Genomic DNA, 21,283 nt, shown 5'->3' with positions numbered 1-21,283 from the left:
TCATTACGTGGCACTTCATCTGCAATTCAAGCTTATGCTAACATGATGCAGTTGCTCCTGATTTATCTCGGCCTCATGCAGTGGTAGTAGGTCAATTTCTCTTTATAACACATTAAAAACAGGCATTGGTCAGAGACTCAATGTATGATCTGGAAGATTATTTACGTAATTAGCCTCTAACTATAACATTGAGTTGAACGAAGTCTTAAGTTTTTAAATAGATGCGGGAATTTAATGAAAGGCACTCAGGCTTTAGTACGTTGGCACACAGTTTCCAATCATCGCCAACCAAGGTTTAGCCTGGACTCATTTCAGTCTTGGTCTGGTCAAACCTTCGAGTCGTAGAGGATGTTTGCAGCAACAAAGAGCGCTATAAACTCGTGTCAATACACAGCTGTGCACATGTAAACCTCAGCCAGAATGGGAATTTGGGCCTCTTTGCAATTGCTGCTTCTGGCTTTGCTTGCTGACTTTAGCAACCAAACACAACTCAGTCAAAATGAGTAGTTGGATACTGGTCCGGGATGTTGTCCCTGCAAACACTTTGATGTCTGCTCTTTCTTTTTTTTTTTTTTTCCTTTTGGCTCAAGAGCAACAATGTGTTGTTGATGGTCTTCAAGAAGATTTCCTGGCTGAGAGCAGATTATTTTACGTAGGAAACGCAGAGAACTTGTGAAAGGTTAAACACCTGCGCCGATATTTCCCCTCAACTGTTTTGTTGCGACGATTTTACCCAAAAACGGGTCAAGTCTAGACTGTTTTCGCTATTTTTTTTTTTTGTAACTCGGCACCGATTAGATTTTGAGTGCCATTCTCACAGTCCGCTGTAAAGACCAGGTACATGTGGAGGCTTTACAAGTCATGTTGTCAAATACTAATTAACGAGGCCATAAGTGGCTAAGGATTGCATAGGAAAATGTAAATCCTGTTCAAATAATATTTAGCATTTTGTTCCCACGGATGTTCGTGCTTATCATCTCTCGCTGTCCCTGTAATAAATATTCCCACCCCCTACTCTAGCCTCCCATATTTATACATGTAGGACTTTAGGGCGAGGAGGATGTGGTCTGCTTAACAAGGATTTGCTTCTGTTTTACCCCCAACAGCATGTGAGGGTACCGGTCCCAGGTCCATGCAATTCCACACTTGCGAAAACACACAAATGCATCAGCAGCAACACTTTTGGACTGACCTCCGCGACCCAGGGATGTTGTTCTGCGACAAGTCCTGACAGTTCTAATGTTATCACAGGTAATCTTTGACATCACGGTACATTTTCATCTGCTGAGTCGGTGTGCATGGGCTGGCTACAGTGGCGTCGGTCTGCACCGTTGCCCTCATGAAACCCGGCTCAGATTCTACACCGTAAACGACATTTTTCATCTCCCCTTTCCTGAAACAGGAGACGTATAAAAAGCACAACAGTGTGGCAATTAAAGAATAAAAAGTAGCGACTAAGCTAAAAAAGATTAAATAAAATAGGGAGGAAATTGATGCATGAAATTAAAATGCTGAACTGAAGTAGAAGGTATTTATTGTGAGAAAGAAAGGAGGTAAAGGCGCAGAAACCATTAGCGACTGGCTTAGTTGTCTTATCTGGGTCGAAGCCACATTCCAGACAAATGCAGAGCTATCTCTGTGTCCGTCATGTTGCTAATGTTGCTATTATCTCTGTGATTTGCTGATATGAGATGTCCATTGACTCCCTTTGCGGTTAATTACAGGCTAGCCAGCCTGAGCCAGGTCACTGTGACTCAGCTCCTGTCGTCAAAGTCCGTTAGTCGGGGATAATGAAGGCCAGCTTCATTTTTAAGTGATTATGAAATCATTAAACTGCCTAAATGTTAGTTATTAGTCACACTCAGTTTGTCTTCAAGGACGTCGCAACATTTCAGAATTGTGGATCCCGTCTTGAGAGATCGGAAAGGGTGAGCAGTGGCTTTCTGGGAGATTGCGAATAGATTAGAGAGTTCGGTCTGTGCCAGAAGGTGAAATGTAGCTCTGGGCTGACAGACCAGCTTGACCTTGCAGTCGACTGAATTACGGCACGGGTGAGATCTGACGGCTTTCTTCTTTGGAGAAAGAAAGAGGTGGGTAGTGCAAAGAGAGAAGCAAATCATTTTGAGATCACTGTGCAAGAGAGAGAGAGAAACTCAGACAAAATAGAGACAGAAAGATAATTGGCTAATGGTTTGGGACAGGCTCTATTGCAAATCTGCAGGTATGGGCTGATATGATCTTCCTGGCAGACTCTGAATTACTCGCGCCAACTCAGAAATGCGAAAGCAGAACGGTCTCCTATGGAATAATGTTTTGCAATGTTGCAGTTCTTACATGGTGGAGAAAGAAATACTTTAACTTCTATAAAACGGCCTTTGGTGGTGGATCTTGTTCAGCGGTGCTGCTGGTTTTTCGTCAGTTGTGGATAATGACAGTCACTGTGGTTCACTACAGTCCAAAAGCTATAGAGATATCCTTCATAAAACATTCCAGACTGAGGTTTACATATCAGCTCCTGAATTTCTTTAGATAAGAGCATATGTTTCTGTTTGAGATGTCTAAGGATGCTTCATTTTCTATGTAATTAACATTCCAGGTTTCCCAAATAAAAGCAGTGTGGCGTGAAATGGAACAAAGCACAGTTATTTCTTTATTGAACAAAGAATGCAATCAAATTTTCACATTAGACAAGATCGTTTTGGATCACTCAGGCCCTGCATTTTGTATATATTGCGTCTGATACCAGCATTTATTTAACGATATGAAGCATTTGTGTGAGACAAAAAAAAAATAAAATCCTCATGCCCTATGTGTTGAAATTTTTGCCTTCAAAAATAAAAAACAAACAATAATAAAAATCATCCTTGCCTCATGAGATGTTCTAATTATTCTTGTAAAAACAGAAAGAAAAAACATTAGCATAAAAGCTCGTTATTGAATGCATTCTACAAATTTAAACACTCAAATATCTACTTAGTACTAAAATATAAAAGAGAAAAACGAGGTTAAATAACATACATAATGTATGTCATGATTTTTTTTCCAATCTGGGTTCAACAAAGTTCAGTTATAAACAAGCGCACATAAAATGAACTAACATACATTTGCATAGAACAATATAGCCAATGAATAAGCTGTCACAACAAAACACTCTGAGGCAAAAGATATTCTGAAATCTCTTACGACGACTAATAATGTTAACTTAAATGTCTTACTCATAAAAAAGTAATTTGGCTATGAACAGATACAAGTTATTTTAATTCAGAAAAGGCTTTCTGAAAAATGATAGGTGAGAGTAAATTGTTACATAATTCTATGAAATGTGAAAAGTTATCGTGGAATGAATATTTCTAACCGATTATGGTGCATGAAAAAGAAAGAGAAAAAAAAAAAGAAAAGATGAGAAAAAATTTGAGGGCGGTGTTAATTACAGTGTGAACACTGTTCAACAGATGCTTGTGGGAAGTGTTCCTGCAAAGGGGCTCCAGGAAATCTGCTTTGAAGTTCATTTCATACACAACTAATAATAGATGGTGCATGTTAAATATTACACAGCTTTTCTTTTTGTTTTTTTTTTTTGTTTTTTTGCAGTTGAGCACTTAAAATAAAAAAAAGAAGAAACAATCGCAAAAAAGGACAATAATTGAACATTGTAGAAACTGGATGATGGTTTTTCTTTCATTTTTTTATCCCCCCCACCAAAAGTCCTGGCTCATAATAGAAAAAAACAACAACTTTGCACAGACATCCTGCCGCTTCCATGAGAAGGTGTGGAAAGGCTCGTTGCAGAACACTTTGCAGAGCAGTTATTCTTCGTCTCGGTCGGCTGTGAACTGAATTTGCGCCAAAAAAAAAGGGGGGGAAAAAAACAATAAAAAACGTAGAGAGCACGACATAATGCGACTTAAAGATGAGACCATTAGTGGTAAGGGAAATGTAAAAAAAAAAAAATATAAAAAATCCATGCTGGAGAAATAATGGGAAACACTGGAAAGAAGACAGTGAGCTTTTTATTGCTGTGATTTAAGAGGTGGTTTTCCATGCAGTGGAAGGAGGATGTAGTTTTTATAAGACAAACCCATAAAAGTGAGCTGAATACCTGTGAGCGTTTTAAATCAATAAAGCAAAGTCTGGCAGCATTTAAGCATGGCACACCAGAAGACACAAAGCTTTATCTTTTTTTTTTTTTTTCTTTGATGAGAAGAACAGTTTTGACTTCCACTCGACTGTAATAGCAAAAGAGGCAAAGCAATAAGGCAATACCTGTTGTTTTTTTTGTTTGTTTGTTTGCTTGTTGTTCTGAATGTACTTTTGTTTTAGTTTCTAACTGTAAGTCATCAAGTTCATCAGCGCAGGCGGCGATGCACAAACCTTTCGCCTCGAGCAAATGAGGCGGCGGAAACAACAAAAAAAGCACCAAACTATAAACATTCTATGCTCATAAAAAGCGATGGTGGTACAACAACAAAGCCAGAGCGGCATCTGATTCCTGTTACGCCGCAACGAGCACGTAGCAGGCCTGGATAAGACTTACAATGTCACCCGTGCCCTCTGCGCTCTGCTTTATAACTTCGCCGTTCGTCTTCCCGCTCACGCAACTATGCGCCGCCATCCGTCTCCCTCGCGTCGGAGGATGTCATAAATCTGGCCGCCGAGGAGCGCACAGCAGATGTGCATGCGCCGCACATCATCTTTTAGGCTCGGGTTTTGGGGGCCGGAATTTGTTGTTCAGAATTTGTCGTTCTGAACAACAAATTAAAAGGGCAGACTTGCTGCCTTATTTATTTATTTTTTCTGCTTTCATCTCGTGGTAATTAGTTTTCTCGCTGCACCGTAAAGTACATAAATAAATGGGTGAAGATGGAAGGATCTTTGCTCATTTTGTCTTTGCTTTAGCGACTCTGCAGTCTGTCTTTGTTGTGTGATTTCTTGTTTTTATTTTGTGAGTTTTCTAAAAAAGAAAATGTCTGCATAGACTTAATATGAGTCTCAATGTTAGTCTAGACCTCTTCTGGTCTAGTCCAAAACCTTCATATTGTTTCTTTTGTTGTTCTTTTTATGAACCACCAGCAGACTTTAGATTATTGTTCTGCTGCAAAACTCTTTATCTTAACAAGATATGCTCATTCACGATTTTGCTTGAGAGCATAATTGTTTTTAATTATTAAGACATAAGACAGCACTGGAGCCCCAAAACATCACCACCACAATATAACTGGAAGATTAGTCGGTTTTTAAGGGACGTACTTTTTACCAAAAGTCCAACTTTGGTCGCTTCTCTCCAAAGAACATTTTTCCGGGACTCTGGAAACGAGACAAAAGCAGAACTTCCAATCTGAAAAACAAACTCAACATGCCTTAAAGCAAATGTATGAAGAAAAGTTATATCTATCACATTAGAAAATAATTTCTATGGCTTCGGGTGATTGATTGGCCTAACAAAATTACTCCATCAGAGCACACTCGGACAGGGTCAGCGCTCATGAGCGTTGTCCACGTTATGCCTGTCCGTCATGGAAATCAGGGTTTTGCTTTGTTGGCACATTTGCAAACTCATTGCTTCATGTGGCCAGAAAGTTTCTACTTAAGAAATTTCTTGATTCTGCAGGTCATAGTGTAATTTGGTTTGAGATGGACTCATGGGATATGTTGGTTTTCATGATTTTCAAATGGAATCGTGGTTGGTGAATCAGAATGTCTGATAACATTTATTAAGTGGAAGAAATCTGTAGAGACCATTCAACATAAAATGCATGAATATCTAAGAAGATGAATCAGACCGTCGTTTTGAAACCTTTCTTCCGTTTAAATATTGTGCATTCAAACGGCAGGTAATATGAACAGACCTTTGCCGTTTCATTGGATAAAGACGTGGGACTAAACTTAGAGTCTCCAGCTCCGGCTCCCTTTTCTTTCCTCTCTGGTCCGTCTCTTCCAGTCTCCGTGATCGTCTGGTATGGGAGGAATTTCACACGTCACACACTCAGGCGGCAGTCACCGCGGTGGCCACACACACTGGAGTTTCTAGTCGGTTGACGAGTGGATTATCAGACTTTGAGGTGCAACAAAAAAGAAAAAAAGCAAAGACACTGCAGCCAGAAGTATTTTAAAAGAGCTACTGGGTAGATAGTGGCTTTTGCTACCCGTATTGATCGTCCAGTTTCCGGGTATCGCCTCCTTGTGATCCCAATCCGTCATGTGGACGCTTTGGAAATGATAACTATCTCACTTCCAGTGTGTGACCTGGCTCCGTGTTACACCCCGGACGCGCACCCCTTGTAGCGCTTCCGCAGCCACGGGGTCAGAGGTCAGCCTGTCAATTTAATGAGACACAAAGATTGAAGGAGCAGCGATGCCAGTGTGAGATAATCTGTACTGAAACCATTTTAAATGCGAAGGAGAAAATGTTTCATTGTCAGATTCGAACCTTAGAAGGAATTCATGCTCATGTTTGTGAGACAGACTAGTCTGTTAAATATAAATATCGTCATAGTTTATTCATGAAATAAGGACAAGAGGTGAAAAGAAAACACAATCTAATCGCAGCGCAATTTATCGTTTTTGACACAATAGTCATTGATCAAAGCCCTTTTCAGAACCAGTACAGTACGTTTGCCAACATTAGAAAATTGTGTGATAGATGATTAAGTCAACAAATCCGCTGCCTCTAACGAAGAACATGTTCCTGGCACTTTAAAGAATAGCTTCGGTAATACGAGGATGGAAACGGGGAATTAACTTGACGAAAACAAGAGGAAATTAAAGTTTAGAAGCTCGAAACCACATAAAGCGTTCCAAATTACAAGAGCGAAAAGGAAATAACAGACGATGCGGGGGAAAAACCCAGCCACATTCTGTAGCTGCAATGGGGATGACAAATAACGGGTGAAACCGCAATTTGGCATTCAAATGGTCTAAAACCACAAAAACGCTTTTCTTCTGCAAGCTTTATGTTTTTGTGTATTTCCTATTTCACCCTCTCTTTTTTTCACTGTAGAGAAATGATCCAATGGTTTTTTTTTTGTTGTTTTTCTTCAATCCGTTTGTCAGAGCATCGTCTGTGATGCAACGTTTCTGTCGTTTTAAAGAAAGTGAACCAGTTATGATGGAAATAAACACGCCTCGTTGGGCCCCCATGTTTTAAATGAAGCTCATATTAAGTATTTATATACAACATTCATTAAACCCAACAGCAAAGCCTGGAACTAGATGTTGGACCGTTTTTTAGACGAGAAATTGAAAAGCGAGATGTTTCATTGTTTCGTAACCAAAACTGTTTTAAACGTCTCCATGACTAATCTGCCTGCTGAGGCCCTTGGTCTTCATAATGCTGTTTTGTTACTAATATTGTCTAAAAAAAAACCCCATTATAATCATCACACTGCAGATATTAATCTGATATTAAGTCAAGGAGTTATGTAATCTATTTAATTACGCGATTTCGCTGGACTATTTCCAGGGTATCGACTGAAAGGTGGTGAATATAAATGCTCACCTTAAGTCTTTATTTTTATTAAATAATTAGAAAACTGTTGAGTTTTTCTCACACTGGAATTAGGGTTTGACGACCAAATACATTGAGGTTTACAAAACAAATGAGCACTGTTGCAAACAACCGTAAAGTTTTCGTGGTCAAGATTTTGTCTTCTCAGCTGGACTTCCTGATACAGTAAAATAATTTTTTAAAAAAAACAAAAAACAAAACAAAAAAAAAAACATTAGCCATCGGTTACTGTAGTACTGGAACACAAGAACAAACTTATTACGCCGCGTAGGCCTCGCATGAAACTCGGCAGCGTTTCGCTGATTTATCACTTTAACGGTTTTATGCTTGAAAGACGAGAATGAAAACAGTTTGACGAGCAATATTGGCCATAAATTAAAACAAATCACTCAAGCATTTACTGGGTTATTGAGTTGTTCTCTGAAATAGTACATAATGTCTCACGCCACGGCAGATTTATGAGAATGGGGAAGAAATCATTTTTGCTCTCCAATATGCAAAGTGCGGAAAACCGTATTGTTTTCTTCTGGATATCGGACGGACTAGTGCCTAAACATCTCAGGAGATCCCTGCAGGGGGAAAAGAAAAAAAGAAAAGAGTCTCATTAGAGGTCATGTCATTATATCATTATAAGTGTGAGGTAAGGAGTGAATGGCTGGTGGGAAGGAGGGGTGAAATAGCCTTCGGGTGGGGAGAAGGAGGGGTTCCTCAAACATCTTTCAACGCAGCGAAAGCATCGCCAAAAATCTCTCCCACTTGAAAGAAAACCGCCAACAGCTGCCAAGGAGAGACGCTGAGCGGCTGGGGCGCCGAAACCAGCCTGATGATGACTGGTGGTGGTGATGGGGGGGCTCATCAGTCCCAGTCCGTGGGACAGAATCGAGTTTGGGAACGAAATTTGACTGGCAACGGGTAACCGCCGAACTGACGTTCTGACATGCGGAGAGGCCAGTCTGACAAATGGGGAGTGTCAGGCGGCGCGGCGCTCGACTCTCAGAAATGATAAAAGCTGGCAGAGACGGAGAAAGCTTTCACTGAGTCACGCTGCGGTGGAAATGTTTACATGTTCAAAGAAACATGTGCAAATAGCGCTTTTTTGAAAGGTGATCAGATAGGTTTTGTTTTCGAAATATTAATTAGTATTTAGGAATGTTTACCTGCTTTTATTTATTCTTTCTCATGTTGAAAAGTAATGTATCAAATTTGATACAGTGGGTCAGTTAACTCGAAAAATTAAGTCAATTGTCTTTTTTATTGTACTTCATGTATTTTACATCACGTCAAGCAATGTACAAAAGTCTTTTTTCATATAAACTAATGACATGTTTCCATGTGTAGCTGACTTGATTTTATGTATTTATTTTTTATAATTATTATGAACCTTCTCAAAACACTTTTTTTGTCTGTTGTTTTTGGTTCCTGATGTTGTTCTGGGAGGGTGCTTATTGATGTGGTAAGACGTGCTAATGCTAGCCCTCATTCTTAGTGATGTTTATTGTTCATAATTGTTCTCACACTTTTGTACTGCATAAATTATAATGTTCATTGTTTTTATGTGTCTTAAAAAAATTAGGTTCAGTTAGAATTAAACTTTTGCCCTTTGAAGTTGTTTGAAATTTTCCCTCCAAAATATTTATAGAGCTGCTGGGACCTGACTGGTTGTGTGTCCCACGTTGTGTTATAGGTATGTAATAGTGCTAAATGCAAATTCTTGCAATTTTTTGACTGGTCTTAAGATTTTGATCAGGAGTGTATAGACCCCCCTGCATGTTATTGTTTACATAAGGAAATTGTATGCATGAGGACTACGCTGGAGGGCTTATCTTGTAATCTTATAATATTTCTACATTTAAATTTCTTGTCACAAATACAAATGAGACATTTGTATCTTTCTTTCTCGCTCTCTGTCAGCACAGCAGGCTCGTTTCCTAGTAACTGACTACAACGAACTTCCCACAAAAAGCAGAACATTCAGTCTGTTGGTTTGAGGCTTAATAATGTGTATTTTACGATTATTAATAAGTGACTGCTTGGCTAGACTTTACAGTCTAGCTAGCCAAGGAGCCTGGAGCTCCTTTGCTAGCTCCATGCCTACCTCCACAGCTAGCTTTACGGCTTGCTCCACGCCAAGCTCCTCGGCTAAGTCTACTCCTAGCCTCACAGCGAACTACAAATCAAACTCGGCCGGGATAGCGTCGTTCTCTACCCCAGCCGGGGTAGCGTCATTCTTCGCGTCATTCTAAGCGTCATTCTTCTCTACCCCAGCCGGGGTAGCGTCCTCTTCTACCCCAGCCAGGGTAGCGTCGTCCTCCTGTAAATAACTGAACATTTTTTCTATGCCCGTTGTCAATAAGTACCCTAGTCCCCAGCCAAGTGGGACGGCGAATGGGACAAGGGCATTCGCAAAGTTGAACATTGCTGAAAATGTCAATGATCCTGAATGCTTCAAAGTATTGAGGTTCCAACATTTAAAGGCTCAGAACATCTTTGATCTATTGTGACGTATTTGATGTAATCAATGACGTAATCAACGAACTCACTGTAGTTCTGTGGCACGGACTTTCTTTTGATCGTTGCTATGGAAACCATCAGATCAGTTCTGCATGACTCCAATTATAGATGCAGTAGTGGCTAAATATTGAAATTTAAAAAAAGTATTTAGCATGAAGAAATTAACAATAGTTATATTTGACTGAATTGTTGCATTTGTGGTTTTCTGTACCTGATGCAGCATAAATTGTTGTAAGCCAATTATCCATTATTGTCTTATAAACACAATCATTTAGAAAGCTAACTGTAGAATCGTACTTTGAGCTGAAGTCAGCGAATAAGCGGTCGTTTACATGTAGTACCTCACGGACCGCCAGGGGGCGCCAGCGGACCACCAGTGGTCCAGGAACCACAGTTTGTGGTCAACCTCACATTACTTATTGGACCTGTTCTAGTTATCACTTCTAATGAAGGCTGCATATCTTACACGGTTTGTACCATTTAAAGTGGTGCAGAACAAAACAGGCATGAGGTCAAAAAGGTGATAAAGTTCAGCCAAGCAAAGCCGCATTCAACACACCCATGCTGGAAAAATCAGATAAACCTCTCAGCAGACATCTTATCCATCACAGACAGTCGACCACAAGTTGTGTATGTGTGCGTGCGTGTGTGTCAAAGAAAAAGGTGAGAGATGAAATGTGATCTGCTAAAAGTTGCCAAGTACAAAGACACGCCATCAAAGAGCTTTGAAATAAGTCCAAACTCAGCAGAGACGGACTCTAAACTACAAACATGTTTTCCCATCTCAGAAAGTCAGAAAGAGTTATTTGTGGATCTTTGGGGTTGCGCTCAGCCGTGGAGGCTGGCATCGTCACATTCGTTTTCTGTCCACTCGTGAGTACGGGTCGTTTTTGCTGAGGGTTCCCCCTTCAGAGCAGGAAGGGATGGTTTAAAAAAAAAAAAAAAACAGATCCTTGGAAAGATCTCACATCTGGAAACGCGTACCAGGCCAAAGGGATATAAGTCTGCTCTTTTCCTTCAATGAGTTCTCTCCCAGAGAGCATTTGTAAGATGTTCCACTAAGTGCACACTTTCTCATCTTATCTGGACAAACAGAATAAGAAATAAAAACAAATCCTAATCCTCCAAGCGTATTCAACAGGTACCAATCACCTTTATACAGCAAAAAAAAAAAAAAAAAATATTTTCAGAGTTTTAGGTTTTAAATAAAAACCCACGACTTCCATTTATCTCAGCGTGAAGCCGCTCTTGGCTGGTCTCCAAACAGGGAGCCTTTTCTTCACAGGGATGAATATTTTTAGGACCTCTGAAAAGGCGACACACGAAACTCCCTCACCCTAGCATCACTTCAAATACATATCTTGACTGAAGGGTCTTTGCTTCTGTAAAAAGCAGATCTTTGGACTGAACCAAGTAACTGATAGCTGTTTCTTCTATGAGTTAGGTGGACTAAATTTGGATGTTTTTGCTGCATTTACTCAGCAAGGGAGCTAATTTTGCTAATTTATACCCCTATTTCAAAACACAGAACAATCCAATAAGCGAAACAATCAGAAAGCTGCCCAGATCTCAAGTATGATTTATTTCTGCATATTCCTCTGGAAACTTTCCCCAGTCAAACCACTGATCGCAGTTCTGATCCCCATTTCATGGGTTACAACCCAGAAACAGACCAAAGTCGTTTTATGCAACCTCGTCCTGCCTAAATATGTTGAGCCGCCGCCATGCGACCGGCGGATTTATTGTTTGTGTTGTAACAAGGGTTTAAAGTGCTGTAAAAAGTGAACATTGAGGCCTTAACCTACATGTACAAGTTTGTTTTACACCAGCTCTTTTGTGACGCCGAGTGTTTGACCAAAATCACATGTTGCAGCTTTAAAGCAATGTCTTCGGGAAGGACGTTATGTTCAGTCATCGAAAAATTCGACTTGAGTTTCTATCGAATTCAATCATGTCAAGATGATTTATGGCAAAGTTTGCATGTCAGGATGATTAAATAATTTTTTTTTTTTTACCCCTCTCAGCATATTTTGCCTGCATGTCTGACCATGCCTCATGACTGCCACAGCTTCCCCACTCTGTCATCAGGACAGCTGTAATAATTAATAATAACGCTGGATTCACGGATTCCACGCTGCATCTGGTTCGCAGCGAAGACGGGCGTCAACAGGAACTACATAAAAGTAGGGTATTTCTTTCCCCCGCCGTCGCCGCGGTCGAAGGAAAGCCGGACGGTTTTCAAAGACGGGCCGGCTCGCAAATACTTTGGGAATTCCAGTCAGGATGCCACAGTTTACAAAGCTCTAAGCTGTTGACACAATGCAGAACCGTCGTTTATCCAGCTGCAGTCGGGGGATTCTCCACAGAGAGCGACGCGTCCTCACGTTCCCTGTAACACGGAACGAGGTGTGCCATTTTTTTCCTTTTTCTTTTCCGTTATCATTCCCAAAATTGCAGCCATGTGTCCCAGGGGATCCCGGCCTAAAACACCTCGGAAGAACAAAGCTACAGGATTGGCGAGATCAGATCATTACAACCAGCGAGGCAGACGAGGTTAAGAGGGGTGAACTCTCAGCGGGTTTATCTGCATGCGGATGTGTCCGTCTGTGTGCATCCGCGCATCTGGCTCGGCAGCCCCAATCTAGAATCTGAAGGAAGATTGATCGCCTTCTAAAGATAATCTATCCCAGACACTCTCTCCTCAAAACCCCTTCTTCTTCTGTCTTAATCATACTCCTCCTCTCTGTATCTCCTCTTTCTCACCCTTTGCTCTCCCAGTAACCTCACCATCCTGCCTCCCGTTTCTTGTATATACTGCTCTATGTCACTCTTAGCATTTTCTGTTCTTTCTGTGACCGGTATCTTCACCAGCCGTCGAACCTGAAGCTGTATCTAAAGAATTCCTGACAAGGCAATTTCCCCAAAATGTTCCCATCTGGCTTTAACTTAAAAAACGAATGAGACTCTTGACAGACATAAGGTTTCATTCCTCGTTCTCTTCGGGCCTCTTTGCCCGCAGCACCCAAAGTTAATGAAGACACATTGGCAGCGCTACATATTTGGAATACACACTGGGTGTTACCGCAGGAAAGGGAAGAAACTCCTTGATTCTTGATCTCTCTCTCTCGCTGTAAGAGTAAAACAGCATCATTTTGTTGTCGTTGGCAGCCCAAGTTTGGAAGTTGTTGCAATTTGTTGACTGTGACACAAAGAACTCAGTCGAAAGGCCAGATGGCTATTTAATACATCTCAACACAAATAAATGAAGATTACGTTGCAGCTGTAACCATTAATGTAATATTTGAAATAACAAATGAATTGAGAGCGTGACGGTGATTTCTCTCCAGTGAGAATGTAATGCTGGCCTGAGGACAGACGCTCCATATCAGGGCTAATGAACGCCATCGTGATGAAGGCCTCTGCTTTGTGATTGCAGAGGACCTCTGTACTTACTGGGAGACTAATTATGAAGGTGATGCCCTGCTTCCCTTGAACTCACCCTGAACCTGGTCCCAGACTTTAAATGATGCCCTTGTGTTTGTGTCTGACCCCGGTGTGGAAACGGTGCCTGAGTTATCCCGGGGAAATTGCAGGCTGCGCCAGGATTTAGTCGGGGGAGCACAGCGCTGCCTCTGCGGTTCGCCTCCGCCTTCGACAAACATCAGATGGGTCCTGGCACGTCTTCTGTCCCCCTGCCCTCAACCCCCTGGTTAGATCTGCAACAATGTTGATACAGAGATCCAAAAGTGCCAATTAGATTTGCTAAATAGGTTTTTAAGCTCGGTTGATGTTTCGAAGGTTTACGTTCCGCTTAGCTAGATCGCTGAAATAGACTCGGTAATATTCAGCTTTCAAGTGGGGAGATTATTTTTATTTCCCATCTGAGACGCCGCGCTTTTTAATTTGAGATCAGCATGCATTCGCGATCAGAGGCCAGGATATAGGTCGGCTTGTAACAATAAGACATGTCAACATTTGTAGTCATTAAACAGGCCGTTTAAAGTTTTATGGGAAATCGTGTGGGTTTAAAAAAAAAACAAAAACGTGTCAGTCGTATCCCATCTTCGATTCTGGTTTCGGGGAAATCTTTCCCACCAGGTGTGCACATGGAATGCGTTTGTTGTTGATTTTGCTCAAATGAAAAGAGATCCATCATGCGAGCAGAGAAGGCTGCTCCACAAAAAAAATATGATTGATACCAAAGGTCAAAACGTGAGCATGTCGAGGTTAGATGAGTTTACACAGAAAAAGCTGGAAAATGAACCCCCACCCCAAAAAAAAGACGAATACTTAATGCATTTCTCATTCGCACGCATGCTTTCGTTAGTTTGAGATATGTCTTCAGAGACAAACGTCACACCGATGTTTTTACAGCTTCGATGCGACAAATTCCTTTTGAATTCCCAATAGCCCAGTATAGGTACGGGATATCGTCCGCTGGCATGAAAATGTGTTTACTCTAAAGCACACAATCTCTGAGGATTTAGCCTGAGAGACGGGGGATTTCAAGATAACGCCTTGTTCTGGCCAAAGTTTAAAAACACCGAAATGATGGAATGTATGGAAGAAAAAAAAACATACTGGCTGCTGATTTGTAAAGTACACAGGCTGTCAAATTTGCTTCCTACCACAACAACACAGTTGAAGTTGTGCTAAATGAAAACTTGAAAAGCAGAACAAAGAATTATTTATGAAAAATGAGCCTCAGGTGTCTTTAATAAAAGCATGTGCAGTAAGTCAGAAGGAATTGCCTTGCATTTTTAGTCTGATCATTTAAATGCAAGTCGTCATTCCTTATGATCCCGGAAAGTCTGGAAATGCAAGTAAAACAACCGACTCGCTAAAAATAATCGACATTGCTGCCGTTTTTAGTGGCTTCCTTTGTCTCCAAAGAATCCACCGACTTCATCATCTCTTTTTAAATTAACTCCAGTTAACAAACATATTCGACTGAATCATTTGAGTCTGTTGTGTTTCTAGGAAGTCCACTGACAAATTCAACTGAACAATCAAAGTTCTATTAATGGGATCGAGTTCGTACTAAAGTTAGACACACTTCAGTACACATTCCCAAGGAGAAAAGGAAAAGCCGTCAGCATTAAGACACTGTCACGTGTTTATTTGGAAGCCTCGGCCGTCTCTGGGACATTGCTCCGGCTCTTTTAAGGCTATTTAATCCAGGGTGAAGGTGATGGCCTGTGACACTAATAAGCAACCACCCAGTAACAAGGATCACCACTCTTGAAACTTTTTTTTTTTTCCCTCACTTCTTCTGAATTTCGCTCTAAACGCTCCTTGCACCAATTCACCTCACCTCACAGCTGGATCAGTGCGGTGAGAATGTTTTAATACCTGCCTGCTCAAAACGCAGAAGTCCGTGCCTCGGGAGTGTACAGTTTAGTTGAAGGCACGTCAGATTTTAGCCTCCTGGGTTTGGTTCCAGTTTCCAACAAAAAAACCAAGGACCAAAGCAGTTGGACTTCCTTCCACTTCGATCTTGTCTCTTGTTACAAAGGAATCTGTCCTCAATCAGGATTGCGCTCGGAGGGGTGGTTCGGCAGGATCTCTCGTGATGAAACCGAATGCTCAATGGTAAAAAGAAACACAAAAAAAAAAAACTCAAGCCAGAAACGATAAACATCACAAACGCTCGTTTGTTTATTTGCCAGCCAGATCTTGAACATGTGGCTGTAAGTATTGTGAATTTGTGATAGCGAGATGAAGAGAGTCCGACGCTTATGGGAAATGGATTAGTTGCAGATTTCCTCTTCTTCCACAGTTTTGTTTTTTTTTCTTCTTCTCTTTTTTTCTCCAGTGAGGTTCTGTGCATATCGGTGGCCACCAATATCTAGCATCAAAAGCAATACCAAAGCTGTTCTTGTCGACTGTAGAATGGCTGTCACTCCATTCTCAGCCCTTATTGTCGACCTGCCAAATAAGAGTCCTGCAGGCTGTGTCCATAAAATAAATGGGTCTCACTGGGTGAATGAATATGCCAGAAGCTTCACAAAACCCAGAGACCCCCATAGTAGCGCTATCATGCATGCAGTGTCCTTGGTTGACGGTCTGGGATGGATTGAGTATGTCTTTTCTCAACACAGGTCATCATTTGTTATTATGCGAACGTTTAGCGTAAAAACTGCGCGTGAGCTCCGAAGCCCGAAAAAACCCTCGGTTCGCATTTTGAGACTGAGAACCTCAGGGTAACCAGAACAATAAAGATAAAACGTGACACTGTCACAGTTTTTCTCTTTATTCTGCAAAACAGTCTGCCAAGTCCAAACGACTCGAACGGATACGATGATCATCTTCAGTCAATGAACAGCCTTGGCCTGTCCTCTCATGAGTTGTACTCTTGTAAGGACATCTGTATAGGTGTCTGTGTTCAGATCTGGCAGTATCACAGAGGCACATGGAAGGCCTGAGCGCGCGGCATTGATCACCTGATCCATCCTGCCATGCCTGACAGGAAGTGTGGGAATGTGTCATCTGATATTATACCTCCAGGAGGATCTGTGAGGACTGAGGAGGAAATCTAGCAGGAGGAGGGCGTGGATGTTCTGATATGATCCGATCCGATCGATGAACGTAACGGGAATCTTGAATAAATGGTGCTGCGTCATTCTGCACCACATCGCTTTCCATCTTGCCACTTCACAATTTAGTGGGTTCCTGTTCAAGCAAGATGAAACAAAGGAGACATTAGACTCAGCGGGAACTATGCATTAATTTACATGCCTTAACAGGCTGACAGCTGCTTCATGTGGCCTCTTGAACTACTCTGAAGTGCCACGGTTTTAATTTTTCTCTTTAAAAGCGTCTGATACTATCGCCTGGTATTTAGCTCAGTTTATGTTTAAGCAACTCTGACACTCTTTCTTTCTGCAAAAGGAAAAAACAAATATCCCAAACATGATGCTTCCACCACCATGTTCACAGAGAATAAAGTTGCGTTCACAGTGATTTTCCACCACGCAGAGTTTTTAGCTTTTCAGGCTTTTCAAGCGGTTTTGGTCTCATCCGACATCATGTCTGCTGCGCTCCCGCTTGATTTGACTAAACCACTGTCTGTGCCAATAAGTATTATGCTGGTGTTGGACGCAAAACTGAAGAGAACCACTTACGATGTGTCAAGTTGCAAATGATCACATCCATCCAATGACGTGTTGCAGCTTCACATCACTGTCAACTGAAACTAAAGCTCATAAATAGCTGAAGTTACTTTAACTTCAGCTATTTAAAGTTAAAATAGCTGGATGTTACAATCCAGGTGTTGGTGTTTTTTTTTTTTTACAAGCTTGTGATACCCACTTTGTAGTTGCATCTGGAGTAACACCGAGAAAAGAAAGCAGAGGTGAAAAAGAGACTGCTAGAAGAGACGTAATGCTGAGGGAATGCAGTGAGGCCTTCTTTCTCTTGTAACCAAAATCATTTGCGTGATCGTGAGCCAGTTTGCTTAATTTTGAGCAATTTTGCTTTCTAGTCCACAACAACAATGAATATATATATATTTTTTTTAATAAACATGCCCCCTCCATAACACACTATCAATATTTCTGAGAACGACAGCAGTTCAGGTCGCTTCATCTCTCGTTCAGAACCTTGGCCAAGTGCGGCGCCTAATCTGTTTTGACGACTCGCCGTTAAGTTATTGTGGTTCCTTCAGAAACTCTCACTGTTTACCATCTGTCTAATGAAGCTTTCCTGTTTGATGTTAAACACAAGCCCACAGATCCAGGAGGGAGGCTCATGTCTCATCTCCACCAGCGAGCGGCAGAATCCAGACTTTTAATCACAATCCAGAGCTCATAACAATAGGTGAACCTTTGTCTAATTTCCGAGATGTATTTTTCAGACAATCTAAAATAGCAAGTGAAAAAAGAAAAAAAAAAAACTTTTCGTGATCTGTTCGTGATTAACAAGATTCATTCTTTCGTTCATCTGTCTTTTATGAGATACTAATTTCATAATAGCAGGATGTCTGGAGCGGTGCCTTATTTTGTGACCCTTGAGTGTCCTGGGTTTATATTACCTTTGAAAGCCTGGAACATTTTTAATGTTCCCTAAAGGACACGAGCGCAATCTGGTTGTGACTCATCCTTCTGTTTCCTGTTTATTATTATTAAAATCAGTTTGAGAGCGCATTTTGCAGCTTGCAGTCAGGGACCTTTTTGTTCCCCTGGCCTCCTTAAGCAGCGCGCTCCACCTCAAGTTTAGCTCTTGTTCGACGCGTCCCGAGCCGACCCGCAGATCAGACTTATCTTGACGGGCCGAATGCTGTTGTCGATGCAGATGCGTTGAGATAAACCGACCGCATCGCATACTTTTACGCTCACCGTTGAAGCAGTGGAGCTCTCCAAGTGATCAGAAAGACGTTGAATGAAAACCAGGCCGCTTATTGTTCGGAGTGGCTCAAATGAAGATCAAAAGCCAGTTTTAACAATAAGGGGAAAATGCTTGAGGCGTGGAATCAGTTAACTTAAGTTTTATTATTTTACCATAGATACACAAAGTGTTTTTCTTCTTATCACTCCAAGCAGCCATGTCTGGCAGGATTCGTGTTTACCTCTGTGTGGCCTGAACTGCGTTTGCCCTGAAAAAAATCAAATGCAAGCCCATCTGTCGTTTCTGCGCTGCAGAATGCCACCAGATGAGCGTTTTCGTTGATCTGTAGTGACGGACGATTCATCTCATTTCTGTTGTCTCCCGCTAACTGGACCAAATCCATTTCCCCTTATAAAAGAAATGACTTCTTTTTTTTTTTTTTTCTCAGACAATCATATACACACAAACGCACATCAGCTCTTTCCAGATGCTCCGAAACAAAGGCTCGATTCTTGGAAACCCCCCCTTCGCCCTCTACACCCTCCAACTCTAAATTTGATTAGACACTTAAACTGGTTCTGCTTCCCAACCTCTTTTTTTGGGATAATCTGTGCTTCATTTGCTAGCCGTTAGTGTCATGTCAGTGAACAGCTCAGCCGAGTCATGCTTCTCTTAAAAGGGTAGCTTTCACATTCTGCGTCTTGTGTAGAGACGAGACGCGGATCGTGCCGCAGAAGGCATGTGATCAAAATACACTATGGCTAAACTGTAGTGGTGCTACTACAAGTGCCTTTACATTCTTGCATTAGTCCATCGAGATTGGTGTCTGGCGACAATCCAAGAAATCCATTAACCGACCGTTTAACAAAAGAAAGCAAAAATAACCATTTTCTTGAATATTTTTCACCAGCACCATCTGTCTATGGTATAAAAATGGAGTTTGAATGGAGCCAGCTGCAATATTCAGCAGGACAGTCAAAACCTCATGACCACATTCCACAGACTTGGTCTTCCATTGACCTTACAATGACCAGGTCAGCGGCCGATGTCCGATATTACGTGGAGATTAATGTAAAATATAAAACTCTTTCTCACCTTCAAGAACACATAGAGCTTCACGTAATTCTCATCACCTTAGGTGAGAATAAGTATCCAAAGCTAACATGATTAGCTGCTAGTCTCATACTCTTGGACTTATCTGGATTTAAACTGAATATAAACACCAAGAGAATCATCCACTCCATTTTGCGTAATGTAGCTTTTAAACTTTTAGCCACACGTCATTTCAAAAGCCCTCAACTAGAACCACTAATGTTTTCCGTTATTGGTCGACATTGTCGTTTGCCCTTGATCCCTGCAGACTTTGCATGATGGCCATCAGTTCATATGTATTTAAATGAGCTTCTTTGTTTTCAAAGAAAATCTGCTTTTGTGGAGAGACAACTGAATTGACCACAATGCTAACTTCCCTCTGGCTCATTTATTCCAGGAGCAACGATTACATAAACACAGACGCAAAAAAAAAAAAATGTCTCCATTATGTAAAATCAAAGCAAACAATTACTTCAGTATGAAAAATTAAGACTTCTTTTTGCTTCGTGTGCATTGGACATAAGACACTGGAAATGATGCCAAATTTAAGAAGTTGTACAGATTCAAGCATTGTCATTTCTTTTAAAGAACTACAAAAAAAGAGAAGGGGTATCGAGTATCTTTGAAAAGAGAAAGCAGCAACACGTAAAAAAGTTGGATAATTAGGACAAAAAGAGTCTGGATCTCAAAGCAGCATGGTGGTGTCTAAGGGAACATTTTCTCCCTGGGAAACCGAAGACAACACATCCAACTTTTCGAGCATCCTGTCTCTTCCCCCCCCCTCTCTCTTTTTGAACAATTGCATTCTGTAAATGCACACAGAGACAGCTGGGATTTAGTAGCTAGGTAATTACAGGACGCCAGCCAGGCTGCAAACCAGCTTCGCCACTGAAAAGCTGATTGATTAAAAGAGATGACAATGACAGGACACAAAATGCTGAACCCCCCAGCAATTTACCTCAGAAAGCACAAATGTCTCAACTTTTATGAGCACCATTTATATATTTTTATACATATAAATAGTAAATGTGGAAGACATATTTTCCCAGACCTATTCAAAGGCTGTTGAGAGATACAATTTGCAACGTTATTGTTGGATTGTACTGTGAATATCACTTTTATCATCAGCTGCAAAGCAGGACAGGGTAAGATTTTTCTTTTATTTATTTATTTTTTAAACATGATTGTCTTTGTGGAACTTCTGCCATCTATTGGTGGAAAATGTGGCATCATTAAATGTATATTCAGAAAACACCTTCTGCCACCTTTGCTTTTTGATTAACCTTTTAAAGTGTCCACATGTGTATAAGTAGATCTGACTTTATGAATGTAGATGATGTTCATATTTCATACTAAAGGACATGGGTTTTCTTTTTTGTGTGTAAAACTGCTTTATTCTTCTTTTTGTTCATCAACTATTATTTGTAGCCCATTCCAATGTCCAAACTCCCCTTTGGTGCAAGATCCAATCAAATAATATGCAAATTTTATCCACCGCTGGTGTTTGTGAAAGAGCACGAAGAACAATGTACAACGGCTGCTGCGGAATAGTCAAAGCAGAATTGAAATTGCTTCCAGCTATTGCTGAATTTGAATGTTTCTGATCGCTACTGATACAATATCAGCAACAATCAGGCCTATTTTCACCTGTAGGTTGAAAATGCACTGCAGCATCACCGGCTCGTGTTGAAAACATTGGATTATTCAAAAACTGTGCGCCTCTCTGCTTTGGTTAACCTCTTGACAGTTCCTCTGGATGGCTCAAATAGTTGCTTTACTGCAGCTTAAATCTGTTAAGGTCTAAGTCGGAGCCTCAAGGCCCTGAACCTTCAACTCAGGTGTGGATTATTG

Source organism: Poeciliopsis prolifica, unplaced genomic scaffold, assembly GCF_027474105.1.
Source record: "Poeciliopsis prolifica strain line A6 unplaced genomic scaffold, Auburn_PproV2 SCAFFOLD040, whole genome shotgun sequence".
In the NCBI taxonomy this organism is placed as follows: domain Eukaryota; kingdom Metazoa; phylum Chordata; class Actinopteri; order Cyprinodontiformes; family Poeciliidae; genus Poeciliopsis; species Poeciliopsis prolifica.
The sequence above is the reverse complement of the archived record's forward strand: the minus strand, read 5'-3'. Positions refer to the sequence as shown.